This window comes from Gadus macrocephalus, chromosome 13, assembly GCF_031168955.1.
Source record: "Gadus macrocephalus chromosome 13, ASM3116895v1".
NCBI lineage: Eukaryota > Metazoa > Chordata > Actinopteri > Gadiformes > Gadidae > Gadus > Gadus macrocephalus.
The window spans coordinates 17,482,099-17,490,482 of NC_082394.1; positions in this window are offsets into that span (position 1 = coordinate 17,482,099).

Genomic DNA, 8,384 nt, shown 5'->3' on the forward strand with positions numbered 1-8,384 from the left:
CTGTCCGTCCGTCCGTCCATCACATCTGGTTTTGATTCGTCTCCCAGGTAGAACGATACAAACAAGAGAGGAAATGTCTCTTCTCCTCGTCCCTCTTCCCCTTCAGTCTACAATGATGGATTCTCTCGCTTTTTCTTTACAATTCAAACAGTTGGCACACATTGTCCTCAATCGCTCCTCGATTGGCTACCCCCCCTCCCCTCCCTCTCTCTTACTTCCCCTTCTCTCTCTGTCTCTTTCCCCTCCCTGTCCCTCTCTCTTTCACTCTGTCTTTGCCTCTCTCTCTATCTTCCACTCTCTCTCTCGCTCTCTTACTCACCCCTTCTTGCTCTCTCGTTCCCCCTCCCTCTCTATCTCTATCTTTCTCCCTCCATGCCTCTCACTATCTTTCCCTCTCTCTCCTTTACTCACCCTTCTCTTACTCTCCCTCTCTCTCCTTCCCCTCCTCTTTGTACCTCTGTGTCTCTCTCTCCTGCTCTGCCTCTCTCTCTTTTCTTCTCTCTATCTCTCCCTCTTGTTGTCTCTCTCCACTCTCCCCTTCCTCTCTCTCTCTCTCTCTCTCTCTCTCTCTCTCTCTCTCTCTCTCTCTCTCTCTCTCTCTCTCTCTCTCTCTCTCTCTCTCTCTCTCTCTCTCCTACTCCTACCCTCCTGTATGCCTTGAATCTCCCTGGCACTCTTTCAATATCTGTTCCAGTCCGGATGCCCCTCACCCCTCACCCCCACCACCCCTCCCTGGTAATATGAGTCCATCATACCACCTCCCCTCCTCCCTCCCTCCCCCTCCTCCCCCTGGTAACATGACTCCCGGCCCGGGGTGGACAAGGCCAGCTGGCAGCATGATAAGTAGGCCTCACATCCGGCCACAAGTTAAATAGTAACAACAGGTGATTACCAAACCGCAGTCCATGTGTGCCACAGTCCAACATCGTCGGTCGGCCACGCACTTGAATTTGCTTCCCCGCACGCGTGTGTGCCTGCGTGCGTCTGTGTGTGTGTGTGCGTCTGTGTGTGTGTGTGTGTGTGTGTGTGTGAGGGCGCAGCACTGTCTGTGTTGAATGTAGTTGATGGAGTCGGTGCTGTAGATGAGGATGCACTTGGGAGTAGCAAGTCATGTCTGTGTTTGTGTACAGTCTATGAACATGTGTTTGGGAATTCTAGGATTCTTTTTAATTTAACATTTTTAAGTTTTACTATACGCTATTGTATGTTTGGGTATAGTTGATATAATTGAACCATCTCTGTCAAACTATAGTTAATGTGCTGCAGCCACATATATATCTTTATTTAAGATTCACCTTCTATTCAGGGTTCATGCAATACTTAACCCAGTGATCTCAGAAGCAATGAGCTTTTCACAATCACACACGGTCTAAAGGTCATGTTGCAGTATGCTGTTCTGAGTGGACTAGCCTTACCAGTTTCGCCATTCTCAATCATTTGTAAAATGATTCATTTAACCCTACACTAAATAAGATTTGAGGAACATCATGAATAATTCTTAAATTAATGAATGAACTAATAATTATTAATTCCTACCTTGTCATTGCACAGATTACCTTTGTCGTTTCAATCACCTTTTTATTTCTTCAATGAAAGATTTTTGAAGGCCATTTGGGGCAGTTAAGTTTCACACAAACTTAAAATGTTGCGTAATCCCACGTACCCCGCTCACACTCACACTCTACATCCCATAATACTCTGGTAAGGACTTAAAATATAGTAGATGAGTTTTCTGAAATGGGCAGAGGATAAGGTGAGGATAAAAATAATCTTCAACTCCATCCATCTGACAATGACAGAAGGCTCTTTCGGTGTTACCATGGTGACCAGGAGACTAAAGGAATGAAAAGTTGCAGGGCCCAGCAGATCTGTCCAGCTCAGGACTAGATTTAAAGTTAATGAATGTAGCGTACTGTAGGGTTTAAGTGCCTAAGAAATCTCTAGGTTGGTGAGAGGGAAAATAAGGTGCTAATAAGAGTGATTTGATTGTCTTCTCTGTTCATTGCTAGTAGGTTAGTTAATTTAGTTAGTTAGTTTATTATCCCGGGGGCGGGTAATTGTCCCCAAAACTGTACATCACGTTGAGAATCCTACGATGCACTTTAAACACATCATCACACAGCACTCTCGGACAGTAACAATACTTAAAGTATAACACTGGCACATAATTGTGTTAAGCAAAAGCAACATTGGAGCAGGACCCGTAGTTCACTCAGCGAGTCCTCCTCCTCAGGGCTGCTATGGCCTGGGGTCTCAGGCCTCAGTGGGTAAAAGATGTCATATCCGAGATATTTGAAGCTGTCATCTATTTTAACTTTATCGTTGGTCAACCTCTTACCCAATGGTAAGAGGCTGGGTTGACCTCTTACCATTTATTTTGTTTCCCTGACATTGAGATGAATAACACTCACACCAAAGGGGAAGTGTGCAACAGGGCTATGATAGTCCAAAGCTGAATGGTTATCTGTGAGAAGAGAAGTGAAGGCAAGTGTCATCCGAGTTCTTCAGCTCTTTGACACATTTGTCTGAGCGGTGTTGAAACGAGGAAAGAATGAGTTCAGTTCAGCATCAGATTATGCTGATGAACCGGGTCGGGGTTCTCACCTTCCTTAAAGCTTGTCTAGTGTTCCTGTTACTGAATTCAACTTTTACTTTGTCTGTTCAATTTCAGTTTTGCATCTTTGTGATGGTGCAGTTTACCCTACTGAGAGCAGCCCAGTATTTGAGCCTGATGCTTCATGCTTCTCTTTCAAGCTCAGTTTTACTTTAGGAGAAATCCAGGGTTTACAGCTGGGATGTGTGTTAATTTTCTAGACTGGTATTGTGGTATCTATCCAGTTGATATACTCCATAATGACGGTAACCCTTTATTCATGCGCTCGTGTTTATGTGTGTTCACATGCGTATGCGTGTGTGTGCATACTTGATGCACATTATTTGTGTACGTCATTTTATTCTTGCACATGTACGTCATTTTATTCTTGCACATGTGTGTCCATTTAGAACATGTAATACACCACTCAATGAAAGAAGACAACACTGTGTTTCACTGCACTGTGTTGCATTGTGTTGTGTTTTCATGTGTTGTCTTGTGTTGTGTATTATTTTCATGAGTTGATTCCCATGGTATCGTGGCTGGGGTGATGAGGTCTTATCAGCCTCGTTCTGGACTCTAGCCAGAGACTTATCAGGCCACTATAGATTATCAATCCAGTTGTGTAATCAGCCTTGGCAGTCTCTTTCTGTATACACACACACACACACACACACACACACACACACACACACACACACACACACACACACACACACACACACACACACACACACACACACACACACGTACACAAAACCAGACACGTACACACGTACGCATGACGCGATGGGACTGAAATGACATGAAGTGGGAGTAAACTTACTTCAACCGAGCCCCCCCCCAACCCACCAGAGGTATTGTGTGGCACCTGCGCAAGCAGCACCTCATCACAGCGTCGTCGGAAATCAGGGCTTCAACTCAAGAGGATGATTTCATTCATACCATTAATTAGCGATATGAGAGAAATAATAAACAGTCCATTCTGGATGGTGGCCAATCAGCATGATGACTGTGTCCTTGAGCAAGACCTTGAAGTTCTACCGCCCCCTGTGGTCGATACTGACCCCGCACACTTACAATGCTTTTGGTGACGAAATAAAAGAAGTTTAACAAATCTTATTCAGAGGGCGGAAATGACTGGATTCAGTCGGGGCCGGAAGACAAAGGGAAGGAACCATTTCAAAGAAACATCTCTTCTGTCCTGAGGAATTCAGAGAACATGAAGAAATTTATCAAAGCAGATCGGAAGTTGGCCCTTCCGCCGACCTGCTTTGATGTATCTGTCCTCTGAGTGGATTCCAGGAACACCAGTGAGCGGCTGAATGAGCTGTCACAAAGATGAGAGAGACACGGCACAGAAGAGCGAGGCGAGGTGCACGATAAGGCTGTGTGAGATGAGATGGAGATGATGCTTGTCCCCAGAAACCTGCATGGGCTGTACCGGCTGTGTGTGTGTGTGTGTGTGTGTGTGTGTGTGTGTGTGTGTGTGTGTGTGTGTGTGTGTGTGTGTGTGTGTGTGTGTGTGTGTGTGTGTGTGTGTGTGTGTGTGTGTGTGTGTGTGTGTGTGTGTGTGTGTGTGTGTGTGTCATATATATACATACACATATCTATCTATATATCTATCTATCTATCTACATCTATCTATATATAGAGAGATTTATATAGATATATGTATATCTACATCTAGATCTTGATATGTATATATAGTCTTACGTATAATGTTACATAACGTATCACATTTGGGTGGATATTTAAGGTCACAATGTGGAGGATTGAGCTCCTCCCAGTTAGTAGGTGGGAGTCTTTCAGACTTCAAAAAGCTCAATACCACAGTGTTCTGGCCACTCCAACTGGCTGAGCAACTCTGTGACGCAAACTGGTGTAGCCTGACTGGCTGGGCAGCGTGAGTGGGAGGGGTTTGGGGAGTGTCGATGGAAAGGTTACTGTAAACAAAGAGAGCGCTACGGGCTGGCCAGCATTATTTATTTATAGATATATCAGTTATGGGACCTGATATTATTGATAACATTAATGAAATCATTATCGATCAGCATTGACTCGAGATAAGTCCATTCTGTTTTTAACAACCAACTAGTTGAATTGTTACAAATTGTGACTTAAAGTGAAAGTCCTCTCGCTTCACAAGAACTAAATTATTGATATTGTATATCGTTGTTGTTTTATCTTTGTCATAGTCTTACTAGTTGATACATGGTATTCCCATAACCACCTTTTAGAAATCTCCTGTGCACAATTATGACACCCACATGTGGGTGGTTCTATTTTAGACAAACAGAAAGACTAGAAATTAATTTTGATATTTAAATATAAAATTGATTTCACTACCTTCATACTCAGAATAACGCAAGGAACAAGTCTCTCTACTCCCTCTATAACACTTCATCTCAGTGTTGTAGAGCTGCTCTTGAGCCTGTGGCTGGCAAGTGTGTACCTGTCTGTGCGACTGAAATACATCTCCTCATTTAAGCCGAGGAGCTGGTAATCCAATGTAATAGAATATTATAAAATGTGGCCTCATAGTGTTTTCACTTTATCCGATGAGACCTTATCTTGGGTTGTGTATTAAAAAGTGACTTAAGGCTACATAATAGCAATAAGTATTCTTCTTATGCCTTCCCCATGTGGTTCCGGTGAGGTGAACTCACAGGAACATTGTGTTGTCACGGCTTTGAACGCATTAGGATTCAGTGTTGCAGGTGGAGATGGGTACCAGCCCGATGCTGAGACGCTGTGAGTACCTGCTACTGCCTTTCGTTCGGAGAAACGGAATTATGTGCATCACAGCGAGCCGTCTTTCTGAATCGCGGTTCTGTAGAATCAGCCTTACATAATCCCATTATCACAAGTCGACTACTGAGAAACATCCCACATCATTCAGATGGAAGGAAGACAAGTTAACTGCTCATTACTTTCCTAGCTGTTTATAGATACGTATTGTGTGTAGACTTCTTTATGAATATATGTTAATATATACGGCATGCATGCGTAGAGATTGGAATATGAAAAACAAATGGTCCGCCTAATATTTTAAAATATGATGTTAAACGGTAAAAATCTATGTATTCTATACCTTTGTAGACAAAGCACAGCTGTAGGACTGGTAATGTCAGCCTAGACTGTTGTTAAGTGCCTCAGCACATATATTTAGAGAACTAACGAGGTTGAGCGCTCTCTGGAGGATTCAACATAATCATGATGGTTCTCTCCACATTATAATCCTATTATGAGCTCTTGGGGTGTTATCCTTTCATACAAACGTGCTAAATTGTCTAATTCATCCCATGTCTTTTCCAACCCCCTTGCTCACGTTGGTGCCCTCTCCCTTCCTCTCCCTTCCTCTCCCTTCCTCTCCCTTCCTCTCTCCCTCTGGCCTAGTCCCTCTCCCTCGTTCTCTCTCTACCCCCTCTCTCTGTCATACATTCATCAATAGTATTTCTTATCCCTGGTGAGAATATGGATAATTCGGTATCGGGATGTACATATGTCACTTTCACCGAAGGTGTGTGTGTGTGTATGTGTGTGTGTGTGTATGTGTGTGCTTGTGTGTGTGTTTGTCCCTCTCTCCCTCTCGCTTTTTTTCCCACACAAACAGTCAAACCCACGTGAGCGGTGTGGACAAAGTGTCCTTGCTGACAGCTCACTGCGGTTACCTGTGACATGTACCCTGCACCCCCCCCCCCCCCCCCCCCCCCACTGGGTGGGCGGCTCACACAGGAGAGAGGCCGTACCACTCTGCCTTCCTGAGGAGGAGCGACTGCTTTCCTCATGTTCTCATTCAACTACATCCAGCAGGCCGGAGGGGAGAGTGGATAGACCGCAGGATGAACGGAGGGGTGGATGATGGTGGAGAGAGGGAGGGAGAGATGATGGGTGGAGAGGGGGAGGGATGGATGATGAGTGGAGAGGGGGAGGGATGGATGATGAGTGGAGAGGGGGAGGGATGGATGATGAGTGGAGAGGGGGAGGGATGGATGGACAGACGGAGGGATGGATGATGGTGGAGAGAGGGAGGGAGAGATGATGAGTGGAGAGGGGGAGGGATGGATGATGAGTGGAGAGGGGGAGGGATGGATGGACAGACGGAGGGATGGATGATGGGTGGACAGACGGAGGGATGGATGATGAGTGGAGAGAGGGAGGGAGAGATGGACAGACGGAGGGATGGATGATGGGTGGAGAGGGGGAGGGAGAGATGATGAGTGGAGAGGGGGAGGGAGAGATGGACAGACGGAGGGATGGATGATGAGTGGATGGAGAGATTGATAGATGGAGAGACAAAGGGATGGATGGATAGACTGTGGCATTGAGGGATGGATGATGGATGGGTACATAGAGGGAAGTTCATTGTCACTTCATCCTTCCTCTTTTATGTAATTTGATGGCTCTACTTGCCTTATCTGTGTCCTTACATTCGTCTCTGTGCCTGCCCAACAGTACTCCAAGAAGAGGCCATTTGTAACAAAATTGTTGGACTTCATGATGTTGATCTGTCAGTTAACATATAAGTGATCAGATATGAGGTGATTATTCAGCCATTCAGTCATTGTTTTGCATCTATTTAACTTATGTCTGTTGCTTCTGCGTGTATCCCTAGCCCTCTGTGGCCCTGCAGGCCATCCCGCCGCTATTTATACTTGAAGAGGCTGCAAGTATGACAAGGTCACAGAAAACCTGCCATTCCCTCAAACACACACATGCACACACATACACACACGCACACGCACACACACACACACACACGTGCACACACACACACACACACACACACACACACACACACACACACACACACACACACACACACACACACACACAAACACACTAACACTAACCCATACACACATGCACACACAAACACACACACACACACACACACACACACACACACACACACACACACACACACACACACACACACACACACACACACACACACAAACACACAAACACACACACGCACACACACACACACACACACACACACACACACACACACACACACTGACACACACCCACACACACTCACACACACACACACACACACACACACACACACACACACACACACACACACACACACACACACACACACACAAACACTAACACTAACACATAAACACATGCACACACAAACACACACACAGCCACCCACCCACCCACACACAAACACACACACACACACACACACACACACACTGACACACTAACAGCCATACATGTCGACTCACTTAATTAGCAAGAACAGACTTTTCTGACAGTAAAAAACAAAGGAATCTGTAAGAAGAGGAAACAGATAATGAAGTGTTTTGCTCTAGGTGACGACAGGAGAAGAGAAAAGGCCTTGTTTGCAACAGTAACACAACATTTATGTGTGGGCTTTCAAACGAGTCACTGTCTCTGCATCTTTAGCCCTAATGTGAAATGTGTCAATATCCCTGTTTGAGATCAATTAGTGTATCCATTTTTCAAAGTAATGCCACTCTCAGACTGTTTGGTCGTTAAGTCGCATCCTGTGAATGTGTGTGTATAAATCAACAAATCAATCATGTGTTTGTGTGTGTGTTTGTATATGCAAGTTTGTTTGTTTGTGTGTGTGTGAGGGGGGGTGGGTTGTCTGTATGTATGAGAGGGTCATTATTGCGGCGGTAAAGCCCGCTCTCTTCACGGCCCGGGGCAGAGGATTCCATCAAATGACCATGTGACCATGTGATCATAGGTGACAGATTCCTCGGTGCTTATCGCCGGGCGAGGGTGTCAATGTCCACTT